Below are 22,169 nucleotides of genomic sequence, written 5' to 3' on the forward strand. Positions count from 1 at the left end.
GTGCATAGGATGTGGGTACACACACAGGTTATTTGGGTTTCAGGTCTAGCTTAAGAGATGTGAAGGCCTAGTGCGGGCGGTTACAATTCATGTAGTCTTCATCAGAAACCAAGCTCTGCCTACAAGCAGCCTTCCGAAGGGCTATTTTTGGGAGCACACTCTACGCGGCTCAGAACAAAACAAGCACTTTCTCAATCACACCGAGGTCAGGAGACTATGCTAGCAGCCAGGATGTGTGCACTGGGCGTGCGGCGGGGGGAGGGGGGGCTGGGGGCGGGGTGTATGCCAAGGTGGGAGCCCCCGCCCCCCCTCCTACAGACACAGACCAGCGCGAGCGAGCTCTCGTTCTCTCCAGTCCCTCGCAGGGTGGCGGCGGCCGCCGAGTGAAGATGGGGTAGGGGAATTATGTCATTCCTAACCCGCCCCTCCTCCACCTTACCCTTGCAGAAGTTCCAGCCCAACAACATCCGGGTCTTTCCAGCTGCTACAAGGCGCCGCAGCTGTGGAGGGGGGAGAGGAAGGGGAGGAGGGAAGAAGGAAAGGGGGGAAGGGAGAGGAGGAAGAGGAGGAGGAGGGAGTGGGGCGTGAGCGCGCGTGCGCGCGTGCGCGCTGGAGGAGGCGGAGGCGGCAGCGACATTAGAGGCGGGAGCGCGCTTGGGAGCGAGACAACCGGGTCTCGGCGCTTCCTCAGCCCCGAGCTCGGGGACTCGGTGCGGCTGGATCGCGGGACCGGGTGGCTGGGGCGGGGGTGGGGGGAGGGGGCGGAGAGACCGACCCGGGGCCGGCGGGGCCCGCCAGCGATGAACTCGCCGTTTGCTCCCCTCCGGGACCCGCTCCGCGCCTCCGTCCCGATGCCTGCGATGATCTGAGCGGCGGCGAGGGCGCCACGAGCCGGGGTCCCAGACGCGTTCCGCCTCTTCCCCCCTCCCCTTCCCTCCTCCCGGACGACCCGGCCCGGCCCGCGACGTGCGGTGACCCCCCTCCCCTTTTCCCTTCCCCCCTTCCCTTGCCCCTCATTTGCCGAGCCGCCGCCACCGCCTCGGACCGGGGACCCGCTTCTTCTTCGGCCGCTTTCGGTAAGCCCCGCGCCGGGGACGCAGGGCCCGGGAGGGGGAGGCCGCTCCGGGGGCTGCGCGGCGGCGACGGCGGCTCCTCCTGAAGGGGGGAGGGGGAGGGGAGGGGAGGGTGGAGGAGGAGGAGGAGGCAGCGGCCTGGCCAGGCCCGGGGCCTGTAAACAAGCTGGGGCGGCTGCTCGGGCACTCCCGGGAACACCCAGCAACCCCACCCCCCTTACCCGGCCTCCCCCTCGGAGGAGACGAGCGGCCGGAGGAGCTCGGGAGGCGCCCGCGGGGAGCAGCTCGAGGGTTAACGCTTCCTCCTGGGGCGGGGAGTGTTTGTGTCGGAGGAGGAGGAAGGGAAGGCGACCCTCTCCGGCCCCTCCCTCCCCTTCTCCCCCTCACCCCTCCTCACTGGCCTCTTCCCTCGGACCTCCCTGGGCTTGCTAGGACCACCGGCTTTCCGAACTTTTTCTCCTCTGAAGGGAGATAGGAAGGTGCTGGATGTTGAAATAGCCCAGATTCCCCCCCCCCCCCCCCCGCCTCCATCAGCCTTGTACTTGGTCGGCCTGTGCCCTGACTCGTGGGGCAAAGAAGTGATCAGGTTTTGACTGAGATGGTCAGGATCCAAATGTGGGAACAATTCTTACACCGGAGGCAGCAAAGTCTGTATGGTTTTGCTTCAGGTAGTTAGTTGATTAAGCCATGTTTGCCTTGGAGTTTGTTTTGGGGAGAGGTTGTAGAGAACATTTAGGTGATGGGAAGGGTGGCTGGGGAGGGGAGTAGATAAGTTAGGGGCTGGCTTTTAAATTTGAGTCTGTCTAGGGAGGCATTTAAATTTTAACGATTGGTTGTTGTTGGCTAAACGGGAACCAAATCTGTTAAAATTAATTGTATGAATTTTCCTCTTAGTCTTTAAGCAGTGGTCCTAGAAAGGAGTAAACAATTCTTGGTGATACACAGTGTAGTTGAAGTCCGGTTGGTGTAGCTTTGCATGTTTTAAACATTGGGCCCATAAATTTATTAGATTCTGAAAACGTGATCCGGCGAGCACTCCTCTTTCTTTTCCTCTTCCTGCATTAAACACGGTGTTTAAAAAATCATTTAATTCGAATTGTTCTACTGGAGAAGCCGGCTTAATTTTGTCCATTTGCCTGCTAAGCCCATGACGAACTGATCAGCAGGATGTGTTAGAGAGGTGATTTAAAGTATGGTAGTTTTTGCTAGAATAAAGTCATATTTTTCCAACAGTAAGACATCTTTGGGTCTTTGAGTGAGCTTGGAGATTTCAGAATTTTTCAAAGAAATATCCCTTAAACTTTGCAAGATTTGAATTTTGTAAACCTTTGAAGTGCTACATAGATGTCAGTGTTACAACCATTGAAAATGATATGCCTACAAAAGCAAAGTGAGAGGGGGGTGTGTGTGTGTGTGTGGTACAGTGGAGAAAGTGCTGAATTTGGGGTGGGAGGGTTTGGGTTCAAATACAGGCAGCTTAGAATCAGTGTGATCTTGGTTAAGTCACAGCGCTTCCTTGGGCCTTCATTTTCCTTATGTGTAAAAATGAAGGAGGTGGATTACATGATTTACATTACATGCATTCCAGCTCTATTAATCTATGATCCTATGTCTTCAGGTAAACAGAGCTTTATAAACTCGGAAATTTGAAAGAAGCCTTAAGAAATCATCTAGTCCAGCATCCTTAATCTGTAGATGAGGAAACTGATCCAGAGAATAGGTTCTTAATAATTGCTTGAGAAAAGTGTAACTCATCCAGCAATTTCTTACTTGATACATAAGATCATGTGTTTCACTTTTTCAGCATAATACATTTAAACACAAAACTACATTACCCTTCTGTGATCAGAAATTAATTACGGAATCTTAATGTCTAGCCTTTTTTTGTTTAGCTCATAGGCATGGAGCATATTTCTAAATCTTGTTAAGAATTACCTCAGTTTATGCATTTCAGCAAGTCATAGAATTACAGCACTTTTCAGTAAAAGCTTCTAAAGCATTAAAATCATGATTAGCTATAATTTCATGTTTTTCACTGTATTTTCATTGTATATATAATCTGAGGCCCAAAGAAGTTGAAAGTTGATAAGCCTAAACATATTTTGAGGGAGACTGGAGTTCTTTTGAGTTACCATAATTGGTTTTTTCAAGGATTTTATATAACATATTTCAGGATTATGCTCTCTATTGAGTGTTATTTGAAGTACTTATCCTTTATACATACAACATATATCCTTTCAACATTGTGGTTTTTTTTTGTATTCGGAATTCTGAATTGGTGTGTGATTTGGTCTCTGGAAAAAGTATTTCTGTAGAGAGGCTTTGCTGATCTTTTTTTTCCCTTTGGGAAGTCTAGGGATATTGCTATGAGAAACTCTTGGTAGGAGGATGGCAGTAACTAGAAAAAAGCTAGCTGAAACTACAAGCCTGTACAAGTAATTCACACTTGATAGTTGATGTGAATGGCGTTATACCACCCCATTACAAAGGTTTTTCTGCCAATTCGAGCTGGATCTTATCTTGACTAGACTTACATAATTATTAAATTTCCTATAATTTATCATTTACTTAAAACATTAAACAAGTAACAGGAATATATTCACTTGAAACTTGTGCCCTCTGAATTTGGTATTTTATTTTTCAACATGAAACTAGCCCCATCATAAAAAAAAAATTCAGAGATATTGATCCATGAGTAATCTGGCTCCAGTCTACCTTTTTAGTACACATTAACTGATTGTCCGGGTGGGTGAGTGCTGGACCTGGAATCAAAAAGAATTGAGTTCAAGTCTTTTTTAGACTCATCCCAGCTGTGTGACCCAGGGTGTATCACTTTCTTTCTATGCTTTGGTTTCTTCACCTGTGAAATGGGGATAATAAAAGAACCGCTTCCCAGAGTTGCTATGATAAGAATGAGATGTTTGTAAAACCATATGTAAATTTTATAATTATTTGTTATGATTAGTGTTCGGTTGTGTCCGACTCTTGTGTCCGACTCTTCTTGGCCCCATTTCCTTCTCTAGCTCATTTTACATTTAAGAAAACTGAGACAGACAGGGGTTAAATAACTTGTCCAGGGTCACACTGGTTGTAAGTGCCTGAGGCTACATTTGAACTCAGGAAGATGTGAGGCTAGATTCCAGGCCTGGCACTCTGTGCACCTAGCTGCCCATTAATAGTAGAATTTTATTATTGTTCGCCTTTACCCATTCTACAGCCCAGGGTTGATGTCCTACTGGTCGTTTCTCACCTAGCACCTTCTTTCTTCCATCTGTGCCTTTGCACAGTGTGTGTCCACATGCCTGAGATTCATGCCCTTCCCTCTCTGCTTTTAGAATAGCTAACCCTAGTTTCTTTCAAGATCAAAACTCAGTTTGGGCATCATCTTCTCTATAAGAACCTTCTTGATCCATCTCACTCTTCTTCCCACCCCAGCTGGTTTCACTGCCTCCACTCCAAATTCTCTGGCATTTACTTTGTATGTATTTTTTATTTGCATCGGTCAAAAACCATTTCTTAAACTCTTGCTAGGCACTGTGTTTAACCTCTTGAGATGTAAATGAAACAGTCCTTACTTACCCTCAGAGCACATAAAATCATGGAGAGACTGACATTCACATAGGTAGGCAATAATTGAGGACTTTACTTGTCTGTCCTTGCTTGCCTCTCCCCCAACCTTCCAGAACGCAAACTCCTTGAGGGGATGTACTCTTCTGGCTTTTTGTGTTCTCTGTAGGAGATTTACAAATACTTGCTCATTGATTGACTAGCCTCAGTTCCACCAGAGTTGTGTAAGAGCTGAGCAGTAAGGTGAAACAAAGTATGCCATACGTAATCCTTGGGTATGCGAGAAGTGTATTAAAGCAGGTAGGTAACAATGAAGTGGCCTTACATCCTCAAAATAGCAAAATTCATTCTTTTCTTCTGAAACCATTTTTATGAAGAAATGTTTTAAAACCCAAGTGATAACACCTGTAATAAAGCTAGCCTTTTGTTCTTTTAGTCAGTTGTATTTATTAATAATGATACTAAATACCAGGTTAATTTCACTCGTACCTTACCTTACCCCATTCGTATCAAATAGCCAAGTTGTATACTTTGGTGATAGTCTTGACTTTTCCGTAATACACTCCTAGAGAGTTTGACCTCTGCATTTCCTAGGTGTGTAGTAGATCATCCCTTACTCAGTTTCCCTGTTGCTGAAACAGGTAGGAGAATCTAGGGAGAATGCATGAGAAGTGTGCTCCTGTTTGTACCTTCTAAAATCCATGAGACTTTAAAATTCCAATAAAAAGGAGGAATGTATCAATATATATTGTATTTTTTTTTGTCTCAGAAATGGATTTAAAAACAGTGAATGAGCAATAGACAAATATATCTAAGTTTTCTACAGGTATTAATATTGTAGGTGGGCGATGCATTGACTGCCTTATATTAATGTTTCTATAATCTTCTTATTTGTAGCCTGAATTAAGTGATCTGAATCTGTATCATAAAAATTCAGAGCTTAATGTTGTAATTATGTGTAACACATTTTCCTAACAGCTTTCTGAAATAGGTATTTTAAATACTTCATTTTAGAAATGAAGAAATTAAGCCTAAGAAGATAAATGGCTGGCCTATAGTCACATGGTAGGGCAGCTAGGTGGTACAGTGGATAAAGTGCCAGGCCTGGAGTTCAGAAAACTCATCTTCCTGAGTTCAAATCTGACCTTAGACGTTTAATGGCTATGTGACCCTGGGGAAGTCATTTAACTCCTTTTGCCTCAGTTTCCTCATCTGTAAAATGGGCAGGAGAAGGAGAGGGCAAACTACTCCATTATCTTTGTCAAGAAAACCCCAAATGGGGTTACCAAGAGTAGGAAATGACCGAAAAATGATTGGTCACATAGTAAATGAACCAGGTTTCATATTTAGGGGTTTTTTTGGCACCCAAGTCCATTACACTTTCTTCTATACTAAGCTGAGGGCAAGAGGCTGCACAGATTTGAAAAACAACTACAGATTGAAAGAAGGTAACTTTTTTTTCTGCCCTTTAAGGGGTGATCTTCTTTAGCATTATTCTGTGATGCTTGCTGCTTGTTAAAAAGTGTTAGGGCTACATTCCAACCAACACCATTTGAAAATAAATATTACTCCACTTCTTAATCTAAGAATACTTTGGACCTTTCAGCTTTGTTTAACCCAAGAAATCTCTGGCATTTTAGAAAATAAAGAATGGGCTGAATTAAATGCTTTCAACCATCTGTCAGGGAAGTTTTAGAAATTTTTACATTGGGAGGTTGGTTGGGCTCAGGAAACCAAAGGTCCCATGTAGTTCTGACTCTGTGATTCAGACAAAGAGCATGGAATTTGTTTTAACTGACTTTTAGAGATAAAAAAGATAAGTTAATTGGAAAAAAGCTTTACTTAAGAATATTTTGAAATTTTATTTTTTCAAAACTCAATACAACCTTGCTGGGTTTTAGTTTCCTCATTTGTTAAAGCAGGGGACCAATCTATATAACCTCTCAGTGACTATCCAGCTCTAAATCATGATCTTATACTTAAAATAGGATTTTTTTAACTGTCAAAAATATGAGATGAAAAGAAATATTTGATGTCATGGTCAAATGGTTTTGTCTCCTAGTTTCTATGTAGCTTTTAAAAAGGTTAGATTAGGACTGAGGATTTATGAGAAAGAAAGTATAGTATGATACTTCATTAAGTACTTTAAAGTATATCATAAAGTTTTAAGCTTCACCCTTAGATATCTTGAAAGAGAAATACTTAGGGCCCACTGTGTGAAAAGCCTTGTGTCAGGCCCTAGGCAAGGTACAAAGGTTAAATAGAAACTACATGCAGCTTATAGTCTAATATAGGGGTGTGACAAATACACAGATATCTATCAACAATAGTATGTGAGTGTGAGATCCCATTGGGAAAAGGTCATTACTGACTTGGATTAGGGAAACTTTCATGGAGGAGGTGATATTGGAGTTGAGCTTTTAAAGTTAACAACAGTAGCAACAATAGCTAGCATCTATGTGCCAGGCATGGTGCTAAACACTTTACAAATATTGCCTCTCTTGTGAGCCCTAGGAGCTAGGTGTGGTTATCCCTGAGGAAACTCACTTGCCCAGAGTCACACAGCTAAGAAGTGTCTTGAGGCCAGATTTGAACCCAGGTCTTCCAAATTCCAGGCCCAGAACTCTATCCGTTGCACCACCAATCAGGATACACTAGAATTCTCCAGATAAGAGAGCATTACAAGCATAGAAAATAGTGTGATCAAAGGTACAGAATCAGGAAAATGCAGGGACCGTGTAGTGAGTACTCCCGTTTGGCTAGTGTTGCATATGTAGTATGAGAGAAGTCTGAACAGGTAGGGTGATAGCAAGGTTGTAGAAGTTCTTGAATTCTGCACTAAAGTCTGAACTTTTCTCTCAGCAATAATGAGTCATTGGAAGGTTTTGAACAGAGTGATTTGACCAGATTTATGTATAAGGAACCTTGCCCTGGCTGGGGTTTGACAGTGGGTGGATTGCTGAAGAGAATACAGTGGAGGTGATAGAACCTGTTTGCCTATTCTAGTAGTGTATGTGGGTGGTAACAAAAACCTTTAGTAGAATGGTAGCATTTCCAGTAGAAACCAGGGGATGCTCTCCATTGGTTGAAGTCTTGCCTTCCTTCAAAACCTAACTTATATGCCACCTTCTTCAAAAAGTCTCGACTCTTTCAGCTGAATGTAGTCTCTCCTTTGTCCTCTTTCTCCTAGTTCATTACTTCGACCACCTCCATGCACTTATTTCATTCTTCCTTGTATCCTAGTTGTTAGTGTACTTTGAGAATGGAAGAGTAAAACAAGTAGAAGTGTGGCATTCAGATCCATTTGGCTGAATGGGAGATGTGAAAAAAGTCACAGGTGACCCTAAAGTTACAACAAAAATGGTGGGTTTGTGTGTCTCCTCCCAAAATACAGTAGTCATCCATTGTTAGGGGAGAGATCCTGTGTTAGAGGTGTAAAAGATAGTAGAGCTATCATCCACCTCTCGTTTGACAGATGAGGAATCTAAGGCTGAGGGAAGTTAAGTGACTTGCCTAGGACCACATAGCTGGTAAGGGTCTGAGGTGGGATTTTAACCCTGGTCTTCCTGACTCCTAGTCCAGTACTCTATCCACCATAGTCCAGGGTTGGGGAACTTGCAGCCCTGAGGCCACGTGTGGCCCTCTTAGGTCCTCAAGTGCGGCCCTGTGACTGAGTTTGGATTTTGTCAAAGAGCTGCACTTGAGGACCTAGAGGATCACATGTGGCCTCACAAGGCCACAGGTTCACCACCCCTGCACTATCTCAAGCTGCTTCTAAAAAATAATGTAATTGCATTCCCTCATCATAGTATGAGGGATTTGCCTGGTTGATTTCTAAGGTCTCTTCCAGCTCTAGCACTGAAAGATCTAAATCTCTTTGAGGATGGTTTGCAACTATGCATATAGTTTAAGGCTTAATTGTTTTAATCAAGGAAATCTTTCTAAGGTATCTAAGTATTTTATACATATTGTACCCATATCTATGCATATAAATAGAATGGATATCTTACATAGTCATTAAATTCAACATGTTCAAAATTGAACTCTTCATCTTCTTGCCGAAAAAGACTCCTTCCCTCCAACTTCTTTATTTTTAGTCATCAGTACCACCATTCTTGCAGTTATTGGAGGCAATGTGGTAGGAAGGAAAGAAACACACATTATTAAATGCCCACTGTGTGCTTTACAAATATTGTTTGATTTGATCCTCACAACAACTATGAGGGAACGTGCTCCTATCCACATTTTACAATTGAGGAAACTGAGACAGTTAATAAATCACTTGCCCAGGATCACTCAGCTAGGCAGTGTGTATAATAACTTGATTTGAACTCATCTTTTTGACCTTAAGCCTGGTGCTTTAGCCACTGAACCATCAAGCTGCCTGGATGGTAGTACAGAGGGGAAAGCATTGGATTTGGAGTCCGAGGATGTGGGTTGAGATCTAGGCTATGCTACTTAATTTACTATCCATTTTATTCTCCATTGGTTGAAGTACTGCTGTTGAAGTACTGACTCGTGCCATCTTCTTCACAAGGCCTTCCTTGACTTTTTTGTCCCTCAGCAGAATGTAGTCTTTTACTCCTCACCTTGCTCATAGTTCATTGCTTGGGCCTCCTCCATGCACTTATTTCATTCACACAGCTCGTAAATGTCTGAAGCCAGATTTGAATTCAGGGATAGTCTTCCTGACTCCAGGCCCAGCACTCTATCCACTTCGCCACCTGGCTGCCTGGTTGCAAACAGTAGGTGCTTAGTAAATGTTTGAAATGAATTGTAAAGAAAGTTTCTAAGCACTCCTTAGAAACTTGTACAGAGACCATTTTTTTTATTCTAGAGCACTAATTTTACTGAAAATAATTGGGGTACTTACCAGGCTTTCTAGAAAAAATTTTCAAGCATGTGGTAGAAATGGAAAGAACTCTGTCTAGTAACAGTGCTGGAAATGGAAAGAGATCAAGGGAAAAAAGTTTACTGTGATGTAAATAAAGGTTGTCAGCATTCATAGATTCTTTCAAATGACCAGTCTTTTCTGTTTTTATTTAATTGCCTTATAAGCAACCACAGAATCATAGAATATTAGGACTAGAAAGAACCTTACAGACTATTTTATCTAATTCTCTCATTTTACAGATAAGAAAACTGAGACTGGGAGAGATTAAGTGACTAGCCCAAGGTCCTGCAATGGATTTAATAAAACAAGGGCTGTAGTTCGGTCTTCTTTACTACCTAAGTTGTTTTCTTCATTCTACTTAAGTCAATAAATCAAACTCTTATTAAGCACTGACTCTGTCCTGCAGATAGAAGTAAAAATAAACCAGGTCCTCTTAAGGACCTTACATTAAGTACAAAGTAATTTTGAGAGGAAGAGCGTGCTAATTATAAAAGGTATTATTTAGGAAGTGGCATCTAAGCTATGTTTTGAAGGAAGCTAAGGATTCTACTGGTAGAAGGTAGAAGTGAGAAAGAACTGAGTGCATTTCACACTTGGCAAGCAATAACATGTATAAATGCATGGAAGCTGACCATAGAATGTTATATTTAGGGGATGACTAACCAGTTAGTACAATTGTATTGGAATAGTGAAGGGGAGAATAATATTAAGAAAGGTAAGTAGAAGTCATATAGTATAGAACATTTTAAATGTCAGGGTGAGGAGTTGGTATTTTAGGGAAATAGGGAGCAATTGGACATTTTTGAGTAGGGATGGCATGGTCAGACCTATGTTTTAGTAATCAGTTTGGTGGCTGCCAGGGTGGGGGAGGAGTGGAGAGGAGAGAGGGATAGATTGGATAAAGGAGGTACTGGAGACAGGGAGGCCAGTTAGGAGGCAGTTGAAGGAGTAGAAATGAGAGATGATGGGGGCTTGAAGTAGGGTAGGGACTGTTGGAAAGGAAAGAAGGAAACACATGTGAGGAGTGTTTTGAGGGTAGGAGCAATAAGACTTGACAGCTGACTAGATATGGGGGTTTGAGGTTGTGAACTTGAGTGTACTCAACAGAAATAAGGAAATTTGGGGAAGGGATGGGTGGGAGAAAACATGATGAGCTCTATTTTGGACCTGCTGAATTTGAGATGCCTCTGGGACAGTCTCAACTGTCTAGCAGGCAGTTAGTAATATATGGGACTTTAGTTCATGAGAGAAATGAGGGCTGGATATAAAGAGCTGGTAATTATCAGAATAGAGCTAATTGAACAAGATAGTTATTGATGTGATGACCATCAAGAATGTAGAGAGAAAATGGAACTCAAGATATAGCCTTTTGGGACACCCAACCCACTTGTTGGGAGAAAAATAATGATTGGGCAAAAACAAAATAAAACAAACAAAAACTGAGGAGGAATGATCGGCCAGGCAAGAGAACCAAGAGCATTGTCACTAAGCCAAGGGAGGAGAGAGGGTCCAAGAGGTAAACAGTGTCAAAATTTATAGGGAGAGTCTAGTTAATAACTTTGGACAGATAGCTTAAACTTTCGTTCTTGAAATTCACGTCACATTTTCAAATTGGGAAACAATAGTATCTCAGCATCTAGAAAAGTATCTTGTACTAGTAGGCTTACAGTGTTGTAGTAACTCAGATTTCTGTGGTACTCTCTTTAAAATTTATGGAAGAGACAAGAAAGTCACAATAGTCATCATTATAAGTATGGAGAAGTTGGTGTAATTATTAGAGTGCATTGAAAGAGAATGATGGGAATGGGCTTATGGTACTTTAGAAAATAGTTGATTAATTTTAATGCAGGAAAACATTCTTGAGTCATGGTAGAAGAAAAGGAAGATGGTTCTAGGGGATCTGTGTTTGAGATTTTGATTCTCTTGCAAAACAAGCATGTTATGCATTTTGTCTAGCTTTTCTTACTGCGTAGGAATAGGTCAGCTCTTGACTCATTGATAGCTTATGAAAACTGTGTCTGGTATGAATGTGATAGATTTAGTATATGGATGAATGCTGACTCATATCCTCCATCAATCCTCAGCATCTATGTGCCAAACACTGCTTAAGTACTGAGGATATAAAGAAAGGCAAATATGGTTCATGCTGTCAAGGAACTGTCATTCTAATGAAGGAGACAAACATGAAAATACATAGGTACATATAAGATCTGTGGAGAGTAAATAGAAGGTAATCTTAGAGAGAAAAGCACTAGCAGCTGGGGGGGGGACTAGAAAAGACCCTTTCTAGAAGGTGACCCTTGACCTGAATCTTGAAAGAATCCAAGGAAACTGAGGGGTGGAGGTGAGAGAGAGAGAGAGCATTCCAGGCAGAGCATTCCAGGCATAGCATTCCAGTGCAAAAGCATGTAGTCAGGAGATAGAATGTCAAGTACAGTAAGATAATGTGGCTGGATCTTAGAGTTTGTGGAGCTGTTATATTTAGTGGAAGAAGATTGGAAAGGTAGGAAGAGGTCAGGATGTTTTCCTCTACATTTTTCAAGGGCTGCCCGAAATCCTCTGGCAGGCTGCTGATTGTGCAGGTCTGCATTAGAGTTTATTGAGTAAGGGAATGAGATGGTTAGACCTATGTCTTAGGCAAACCACTTTGGCAGTTGAGTGGAAGATGAATTGGAGTAGGAGAGATGTCTGAAGCAGAGAGACTAAGTAAAAAGTCCAGGAGAGAGGTGAGAAAAGCCAGAATTAGAGTGGGTGACTTTTTGAGTGGATAGACGAGGATGATATTTAGGAGAGGCTGTGAAAACAGAAATTAGAAGATATAACAAATGTTGGTTATGTAAGGTGAGTGAAAGTAAGGAAGTGAAGATGACACCAAGGTTATAATCCTCAGTGACAGAAAAGTTGGTGGTGCTCCCGATAGTAATAGGGAAGTTGGAAAGAAGGGAGAATTGGAGGGGGGCAGATAATGAGTTCTGTTTTGTACATATTCCTGAGATGCTTACAGGAGATCCAGTCTAGATGCCAAAAGACAGTTGATGATGTAGGATTGGAGCACAGAAGAGAGACTGGGGCTGGATATTTAGAACTAATAATCATTTGCGTAGAGATGGTAATCGAACCCATTAGAGATGGTCACCAATAGAGATAGTATGGAGGAAAGAAAGAAAGGGTCCAGGACAAAACTTTTATGTGGTGCTCAAAGTTAGTGGGTGTGATATGGATGAAGAATATAGCAAGTAAGACTGAGAAGGAGCTGTCAGATAGACAGGAGCAGAATCAGAAGAGAACAGTGTTGTAAAAACCTAGGGAGGAAAGAGAATCCAGGAGGAGAAAGTAATCAAATGTCATTGGCTGCAGAGATTAAAAATGATGATATTTGAGAAAAGGGCCATTAAATTTGTCAATTAAGGAATTATTGGTAACTTTGGAGAGAGCAATTTCAGTTGACTAATGAGCTTGGAAGACAGATTGCTTATAGGTTAATAAGAAAGTAAGAGGAGAGGAAGTGGGGACCTAATAGTCTAGACTTTCTCAAGGAGTTTCTCTAAGAAGGGGCGATATCAAGGGCAGTAGCTAATGGTGATTGATTGTTGATGGGAGAGAGATGGAATGTGTGTAGGCACCAGGAATGAATCTGTTACACAGAGAAAGATTGAGGATTTTGAAAGAGTGGGCACTCTTCCAGAGAATATAAGAGGCACAGGGATGAAGGGGGCTTGTAGAGGGGATGGGCTTGGCAAGAAGTGCTACCTCTTTATATAAAGACAGAAGTAAAGGAGGAAAAAGTTGGCAAATTCTTTGGGTGAGTTAGAATGGGAAGGAAGGGGAGAAAAGGGAGCTCTGAGTAAATGGTTCCCCCCTCCCCTTTTTTTTGTGAAGCTTTGCCATCTGTAAAGTTGAGATCTTTAGCACAACACCAGAAAGATCAATCTTAGCTGCTTCTTTTTAAATTTTGATGCAGACTTGTGATTTCATTTGGCATAAGGAGCTTCCTGCTGAGTGGTCTCTCTCTCCCAATACAGATTAGCCATGTTTTATACCTTGGCCCGAGTTACATAGCAAGTTACTTATCTGAAGCAGGACTTCAGATCCTGTTCTTCTGACTTGGGCTAGTTCTCATTACACTCTACCATATTGCTTCTGTCCCTCATTTTAGAGATGAGGAAACTGATGCTGAAAGACATTAAAAGGCTTACCTAGGGACACATAGGTAGTTAGTAACAATTAGAGGTAAAACTCATGTTTCTTTACTTCCAGCCTATTGCTTTTTATTTTGTGTCATGATTAGGAAAGAAGCAGTCTTTCCAGTCCTCCCTATTAAAAATCTTAAGGTTAGGAGCAGCTAGGTGGTGCAGTGGATAGAGCACCAGCCTTGGAGTCAGGAGGACCTGCGTTCAAATGTGGCCTCAGATACATTGCACTCACTAGCTGTGTGACCTTGGGCAAGTCACTTAACCCTGATTGCCTCACCAAAAAAAAAAAGGTAAGAAAAAAATCTTAAGGTGGAAATTATTGTCTTAATATGTAATCAGTTCCTCCTAGTTGATGAAAATCAAATCCAAGTTTGAAGTTTCCTTTAGTGATTCCTCTAGCTTATTATGAAGGATGAAATTATTAAGATAAGTCAAGACATTAGGTGAGGAAATGTTTGGACTAGATAGCTTTGATCAAAACCTGATGTCCAAAATACGTAGAAGTAATTAACAAATATATAACTGTTTTCAAAAGAATCACGTGTTATTCGACAACCATATGAAAACATGCTCCAAATCACTAATAAGAGAAATATAATTTAGGGGCAGCTCGGTGGCACAGTGGAAAGAACACTGGCCTTGGAGTCAGGAGGACCTGAGTTCCCTGTCTCAGATACTTAATATGCATTAGCTTGACCTTGGGCAAGTCATTAACCCCAATTGCCTCACAAAAAAAAAAAGAGAAAGAAATACAATTTAAAACAAGCAGAATTTCAAAGATGACAATAATGCTTGAAACAGATGATGTTGGAAGGGCTGTGGTAAAACAGGCACTTATTACATTATTAGTGGAACTGTCAATTGACCCACCTGATCCAACATACAATTTAGAAATATTTGAGCAAAGTGACTAAATTGTTTATATTGTTTGACCTGTTTATCCCATTTCTAGGTATATACCCCAAGTAGGTCAAACAAAAAAATTTAATATATTCCTGAATTTTTTAGCTTTTTTTTTTTGGTGGTAGCAAAAAACGGGAAGAAAAGATATCCATTGATTGAAGAATTAGTGAGCAAATTATGCATATGAATGTAATGGAATGTGATTGTATAAGGAAAGACAAGCATGAAAGAGAAGCATGGAAAGATTTACATGAACTGAGCCAAACTAAAAGAACAGTATATGCAATGCCTACAGTAATCAAAATGGAAAGAACACTAAAAGGAAGCCAAATTCTGAATATTATAAAAAATATTATTCCAGGAGAATAGGTAATGAAATATACCACCTTTCTCAGCTGAGGTGTGGGAAGAATGAGTGGAAAGTGTTACTATGTTGTCAGATAAGGTCACCCTGTTGGGTTGTGTTTGTTTACTTTTGTTTCTTATAAGAGATTTGATTTCAGGGTGAGTATTCAGAAGTGAATGATATGAAAGCAAAGCTTTTAGAAAACATATATAAAAATTGTTAATTCCATTTTGGGGAGAAGGACCACTAGCAGATAATTGAAGTGCTCCATTACTACCTTATGTCTCTGCCAACATTTATTGAACTCCATCTTTTTACTCTTTTTTTTCCAGCTGTTGTATACTCTGACAATATTACATCTCTTTTTACTACTTGTTGACCAACCAAATTCTTTCCACCATGTTCTGCCCATTCCCTCCTCCCTGGTGGTTCCTGGATTTTTTTCACATAAGCACATTTTCTTATGCAGTGCTACTGTGCCTGTCTACCTTTTAACTACCTTGTTCTTTTTAAAATAAGTATCCTTCTAGAGCCCATATTCCAGTTACGGACTTTATCTTGCCAAGTCTCAATGGTGCTAATTAAGTCAATTCTATCTCCACTTCCTTTCCTATGCAATTTTCAACCCTTTCTAATCTGGCTTCTGACCTCATTTTTCCCCCCTCAGACTGTTCTTTCCAAGGTAAACCAGCCATCATTTAGTTGTTAAACCCATTGACTTTCTCATCTCTTATTATTGTTATTATCATCATCATTATTTACCTTTCTGCTATGCTTGACAGTTTCCTACTCCCTTCTTTGTTAGAGACATGGAATCACAGTTGGAAGGTCATTTGGTCTAGTGCTAGAATCTCCTCTCAGTGCTAGAATCTCTTTTACTTGTCCCTGACAGGCGATGGAAAACCTTTAATTCAGCCCATTCTTTCACTTCCTAAAATGCAGAACAGTAACTAGACAATTTTCCGTGTTTCTTGGTTAGGATCTTGTTTGAAGGGTATAATGTTCAATATACCTGCATTCAAAGTACTAACATTCTAAGGAACTCCCATAGTAATTTGCACTTAAGTACATTTTTCATCTTTTGTATTGACTTACATACACTGTCCATATTATTAACTGCACAAGGGTAAGGAGAGGTTTTTTTCTCTCCTATCTTCTCAGGTTGTAACTTAATATAGGTAATCATAACTGAATATATGAAAACATCATACTTCTTCCACTGATGGAATTTTTTGGCCTTTAGTAGTTAAAAGTTTTTTTTTCTTAAGAAATCTTATATTTCTTTTATGCAATGAAAGAGAAAAATCAAAGCTAGCTTGATTTTACTTTGCAAACTAGTAACCCAAAATTTAGGAGATTTCAGAAGTGTTTTAAAGTTTGTATTACTTCAGAAAGACAGCTTAATTAGTAGAAATAAAAAATAATCTTTTTACTTGACAGGAGTAGATTGGTGAGGATTTATAGGCTTTTTTGATGTCCTGGGGAAGTTTTCAACATGAGGGTTATAATATTAGTTTGCTTCTAGAGAATGTTCAGTTTGAGGTCTTGCCATTCTGTGTTATCTTCCTCTCTTTTACATGTATGGATACCACCCGCCCAAAGTGAATGAGATGTTTTCATTTTAAGATATTATCATTACTTTAGTTGGCTGCATATAGCCAGCTGGTTTTTATGTAGTACATAGATTTGCTATGGTCAGTGAAATGAGAAATTCTTCAAGTGAAATGCATTTTTTAAATTTGTATGTAAATTGAATCTGAATTTCGGTGAAATAAGTTTTGCACTAAATACTTTGAAATAATATGATTTTCTAAACTTCCACAAGCTGTCTGAAACTAGATTTTGGTATTAGAAAATACATAAGTCATATATAGATACAGTCATGTGACTATATATAGCTACAAAAATTTATTTATAAATAGACATATGACTTCTCATCTCCCTCACCCCCACAATTTCTTGGAATTTTTAGTAAGTTGGACTTAGTGTAATAAATATACTTAGTTATTTTTTTCAAGTCATTAAAGTAAAATCTACTCAAATCAGATGTCCTTGAGGCTTTTTAAACTTTTAATATTGTAGTTTCACATTAGGAATTAATAGTATTACTGGAAGCATGTAGAAGAATATAATATTTTGAATTAGTTACCACAAAAATATTTTTATTGGATTGAGGAGAGATCCCCATAATAACAACTGACATATAGTGTTTTATAGTTTGTATAGTGCTTTCCTTACAGTCCCATGAGGTGTTAGTACTGCAAGGATTATCCCCATTTTATACATGATGAAACTAAGGCTCACAGAAATTGATTTATCTAGGTCATACGGCTAGTAAGGATTGGAGCCTAGATTTGAGAAAGACTTTCTCAATTCAAAGACCAGTATTTTTACTTCCACACTGTGAAGTTTTCATCCTTATTAGGATGAGAGTAAAAGTGATTTAGTAAGTTAGTAATAGGACTGTATCAGAGGCTTACATCTTTTACCTATGGCTTTGTGGCTTTATGAACTTGACTGGTCACTTAATCTCTGTGTTTTAGCATAGTGACACACCCCTAGGACAAAGTATACACGGAACTAACACTGCTTAAGATTTCAGAATACTGTTGTGCCTTGTGGTATCATACAGTTTGATCTGAAGTATATTATGGAAAGAAGTTTGTCCTTACAAACAAATGTTTTTCAGATATTTTTCCATTTGTGACATGCTATATTCATAAACTGTTGATATTCCCTAAATATTTTTTGAAAATCATATGATCATAGATTTAGGGCTGGGAGGGACCTTAGAGGCCATCCTTTCCAAGCCCCTCATTTTGCAGATGAACTGAGGCCAGGAGAAGTTGATTGACCTGTCCAGGGTACTGTAGCTAGTATATGTGTAAGGCAGGATGTCAGAACAGGTCTTCTTCACTCTAGATTGTTGCCTCTGTAGTATGTTTTGTATTTATCCCTTGCTACAGTTTAAATTGGATTGATAGTGACTCCATAAATGTTTTTGATTTTTTAAAATAGCAGAAAGAGATGAATTGGATGGCGTAGGAGGAGTTATTTTCTAGACCATTTTGTTTGATTCTAAGGGTTTCTTTTATTTACTGCACTAGAAATGTCAAACTTAAAGCCTGGGCCAGATGTGGCCAGTAAAATGCCAGTGAGGCCCATATCAGGTTAATGGATAATTGAGAACAAAATAACATAACAAAAAATATATATATAATATAACATATATAATTTTAATTTCTCTTTCAATTTCAATTTTAGACCATTGCATTATGCCATGTTACAAAACAAAAATTTAATAAAGTTTTCAACCAGTAGATAAGTCAACAAAATTACTGTTTTGAGATTCTCAGCAGATAAGCGAAATTGTTGTGAATGTTGGAAACTCCCTAGGTAATTTTTAAAGAAGATTAGAGTTACAGTGGCTTAAAATCTTTTCACAGCTGTTGTTGGTACTGTAACTGTTTTGAGAGAAAATAGATTAGCCTTTAGTTTCTCCTGTAACTAGAAACCTCCTAAACTAAATTTAGTTTGAAAATTCTCAGCCAGTAATACTTTAAAATGACTACACAGTATACCTTAATAAACATATTGGAAGTGGACTCTAAAGTGCTATGACCAATTCAGACAAGAATAGCATGTCTGCAGAATATTCCTAAAAGGAACCAAAGCCCCCATTTTATTTAGCTGGATCTGTGAATTCTCTCTACTAGTATAAAGTGCAGCCTTTTCATACTTTTTCATCCTCTTATTCTTATCCATGCCTTTCATAATTTGTGCAACACATTGAAAGTCTTCCCTTTGGCTCTTTTAATATCTTGAAAAGTACTAGTGTAGTGCTAGTACGTCTCATGTATTAATAGGCTGTCATTTTTGTTATTTCACTGACTGATCACCTTTTCTAGTTATATATATTTTTTGATTATGTCCATTATGCCTTTTTTTCATGGACAAGTTATGTCTAAGTCTCATGCTCCAACATACATCTTTCTGTTATCCTTTGGTTTACCTGTAGTTTTGATTTACTGAATGTGACTTAACCAGGAGGTGTTAGAGAAGAGCTTTTGTGGGAGATGCTTATAACTGAAAGCATGGAGTAATTTCCAAAGTACAGTCTTGATCTCATCCTCCTGTTCAGTTGTGGGTTTTGCTAAGTACCTGTCCAAACATTATATGATTGATTTTTTTTTAACCCAAGGACAGGATTTTATATTTATCCCCATTAAATTTCATTTAATTATATTTGACTCAGTGTCCTGCTCTGTAGAGAATTATTTGAATCTTGACTGTAATGCATCAGGTTAGCATTTCCTCTTAGCACTTTAGTGTATATGTCTTTGATAAACCTGCCATTATAACTTTTCTCCTAAGCGCTGTTTCCTAAGGAACTCTGCCAGAGATCATCTTCAAAATACAGTAAATCAATAAGTATTTATTGAGCAATTACTATGTACCAGTGCTTTGCTCTGTGCTTTGGTTCTAAGGGTACAAAAAGAGGCAAACGATAGTCCCTGCCCTCAAGGAGTTTATAAGGGTGGGGGAGAAGAGGTATCTCTTTCCTGTATATAGTTTGCATACTTTATAGTTGCTTCACTTATTTTTAAAAGTCAGGGCAGCTGATTATATCCTTCAGCCTTGTTACACCTCTCCCATTCTTCAGGGTCTTCCAAAGATTTACAACAATCCCATCACCAGTTCTTTCAGTACCTTGGGATTTATTGAACTTATCTAATGTTACTAGTTGCTCTCTTACTATCTGTCTACTTAACCTTGGGTTTCAACTTTATCAGCAATTACTGGACCTATATTTGAAGCTTTTCCAGCTTGGTAAAATCATTCAAGGAAGAGTGTGGTAGGGGGCAAAGGAAAGAGACTGAGAGAATCCTTTAAACATCATCAACGTCATCATTATCATCATATTTATATAGCACTTAAGAGTTTACAACATTCTTTACATGTTATTTTATTTATTCCTTACAACAACCCTGTGAAGAAGGTTCTATTATTATCCTCATTTTAGAGATGAGGACACAAAGCCTAGAGAGGTTAAATGTCTTGCCCAGGGTCATGCAGTTACAGCTAGTGAATATCTGAGGTAAAATTGGGATCCAGGTTTTCCTGACTCCACATCTATCACTCTGAACTACTTCACCACCTAACAGCCTCTCAGTAGTCTATAGAAAATGTTTGAAGAGGGAAAGAATACTTTGAGATGGAAATCAGGAAAGATTACATGGAGTAAATAGCATCTGATCTGAGTCTTTAACAAAGATAATTCTTTAATTAATCACTGTTTAAGTTTGATTCCTTTATTGACTTTAATTTTTGTTGGGTTGTAGTTTGTAAAGGATGTGTTTAATGTTTTTGCCCTTCTACATTTTGAGGCTTTTATGTCCTAACACATGATTAATTTTTATAAAGGTGCCATGCATGGTTTAGCAGTATGTAGTTTTTTTTAATTACCATTCATTAATTTCCAGAAATCTTATTTAATTTTTATAAAATGCTATTTCAGTCATTAACCTAATACCTTTTTGTTAGATTTGTCTAGTTCTGAAGGGGGTACTTTGGGGTTGCTAACTGTTAACAGCTTTACTGTCTTGCTCTCAATAGCTATGCCGTTCAGTGTATATATTAAGTATTGATGTTACTATATTTCATTCTCTCTAGTGCCTTTTAAGTATGATGCAGTTTACCTGATTATCTTTTTCAACCATGTTTATTTTTGTAATATTACCTTGTCTGAGGCATGATTGCTAACTCTGCTTTTAAAAATTTAGCTGAAGCATAAATTCTGCTATATTGCCTCATTTAATTTTGTGTGAATCTTTATTTCAAGTGTGTTTCTTGTAAACAACACATTGTTGGATTTTTTTTCTAATCTCTTCTGCTACCCTGCTGTGTTTTATGTGTAAGTTCATCTCATTCCTGGTTGTGATTGTTAATTTTGTATTTCCTTTCTTCAAATTCTCTTATTCTTCTTCCTCTTTTCCTCCTGGCCCCTTTATGACAAAGAGTAAGAGTGTACATGAAGAAAGGGAAAATAATCAACAATGGTAATGAACAGTGAAATAAACTATTCCTGTTTCTTGTGCAAACCTAGACTCCAGGCTCAAGTTCTTACAGTTTCTTTCTCTTTTAATTCCCCCATCAGAGGTGAAGTTTGTTTTACTTGTTCCCTCCCCAATTCTGTACTTTCTGTCCCTGCCAGTTTCTACATTCAAATCAATATATTTCTACACCAAATTATTTGTGTGTGTTTAACCCTCTTCAGTCCAGTTCATAAGAGTGAGGGCTTGTGATGCCTGATACTCCATCCCCCTTTTCCATGTTGTATACTTCTTGGGTACCGCATGTATGTGAAATAGTAAATTTCCTTTTTTCTTTCCTCCTTAAAAACCAACAAATAAACACCTTTGGTTTATTTTAATTCCCTCTATGATCTTGAAGATTCTGAAGAGATACTTGTCTTTTTTCCTTCTTAAATTAGAATATAAGCCCATCATCTTTTATTCCCTTCCAGTTGGTGAAAAGTGTGTTTGTCTTCATGTGTTTTCATTTCAGTTTCTCCTCAGCTTTGGTGTTTTCATCAAGAATTCTTGCAAATCCTCTATTCTCCTAAAAGTGTGTCGTCTGAATAGTTTGGTTGATATTAGGGCACACCCTCTGCCTTGATCCCTAGCTGATTTTTTCAGCTTCTTGGTGGTGCACTATTCAGTTGGCTACTTTCTCTTTCTTTTGTATGATCCATAATCTGGAGTTGGTTTCATTCCTTGCTCAAGACCTGATAGACTCTAGAATGACATTGGAGATTACTTTGGTAGACTTCTGGTACTCTGGTACCCAGTTACCAAACTGGCCCTGTTTCCTGCCTTGGCTCCCATTGTTCAGAGGAGTGCCTGGCTAGGCCCTGTTTTCCAGGGCTGTGACCTTTTAGGGAAAGCTGTGATTAAAAAGGTAACATAAAAGTGGAGATCAGCTCTAAAATGTTGGGGTATTTTAAAATCTATACAACCTGATATATTTGAATCATAAAAAGGATTCTTTTCTTTACTAAAAGATTCCTTTAAATCAGAGATTCTTAACCTAGAGTCCATGGACCCCCAAGAAATCTGCAGGTAGATTGGGGGGGGTGTCTCTAAACCTGGATCAGAAAAAAAATTTTTTTTTCTCACTAACTTCTAATTGAA

General features: G+C 39.4%; 1 protein-coding gene across 4 annotated transcripts in view; it reads left to right on the forward strand.

Moving 5' to 3' along the window:
- Window positions 1–370: 370 nt before the first annotated feature.
- The window catches only part of PPM1A (protein phosphatase, Mg2+/Mn2+ dependent 1A), a 59,350-nt gene continuing 37,551 nt past the window's right edge, over window positions 371–22,169 (forward strand). For 2 of the 4 annotated variants that reach the window (XM_020986487.2, XM_078151519.1), the window contains exon 1: window positions 738–1,076. The gene's annotated coding sequence lies outside the window, so the exon portion shown is untranslated. Of the gene's footprint in view, window positions 395–737; window positions 1,077–22,169 lie in introns of those variants that run through there. The other 2 variants (XM_078151518.1, XR_002324499.2) reach the window with 2 other exon arrangements.

Source organism: Phascolarctos cinereus, unplaced genomic scaffold (genome assembly GCF_003287225.1).
Source record: "Phascolarctos cinereus isolate Bilbo 61053 unplaced genomic scaffold, phaCin_HiC Scaffold_3;HRSCAF=262, whole genome shotgun sequence".
Taxonomy (NCBI): domain Eukaryota; kingdom Metazoa; phylum Chordata; class Mammalia; order Diprotodontia; family Phascolarctidae; genus Phascolarctos; species Phascolarctos cinereus.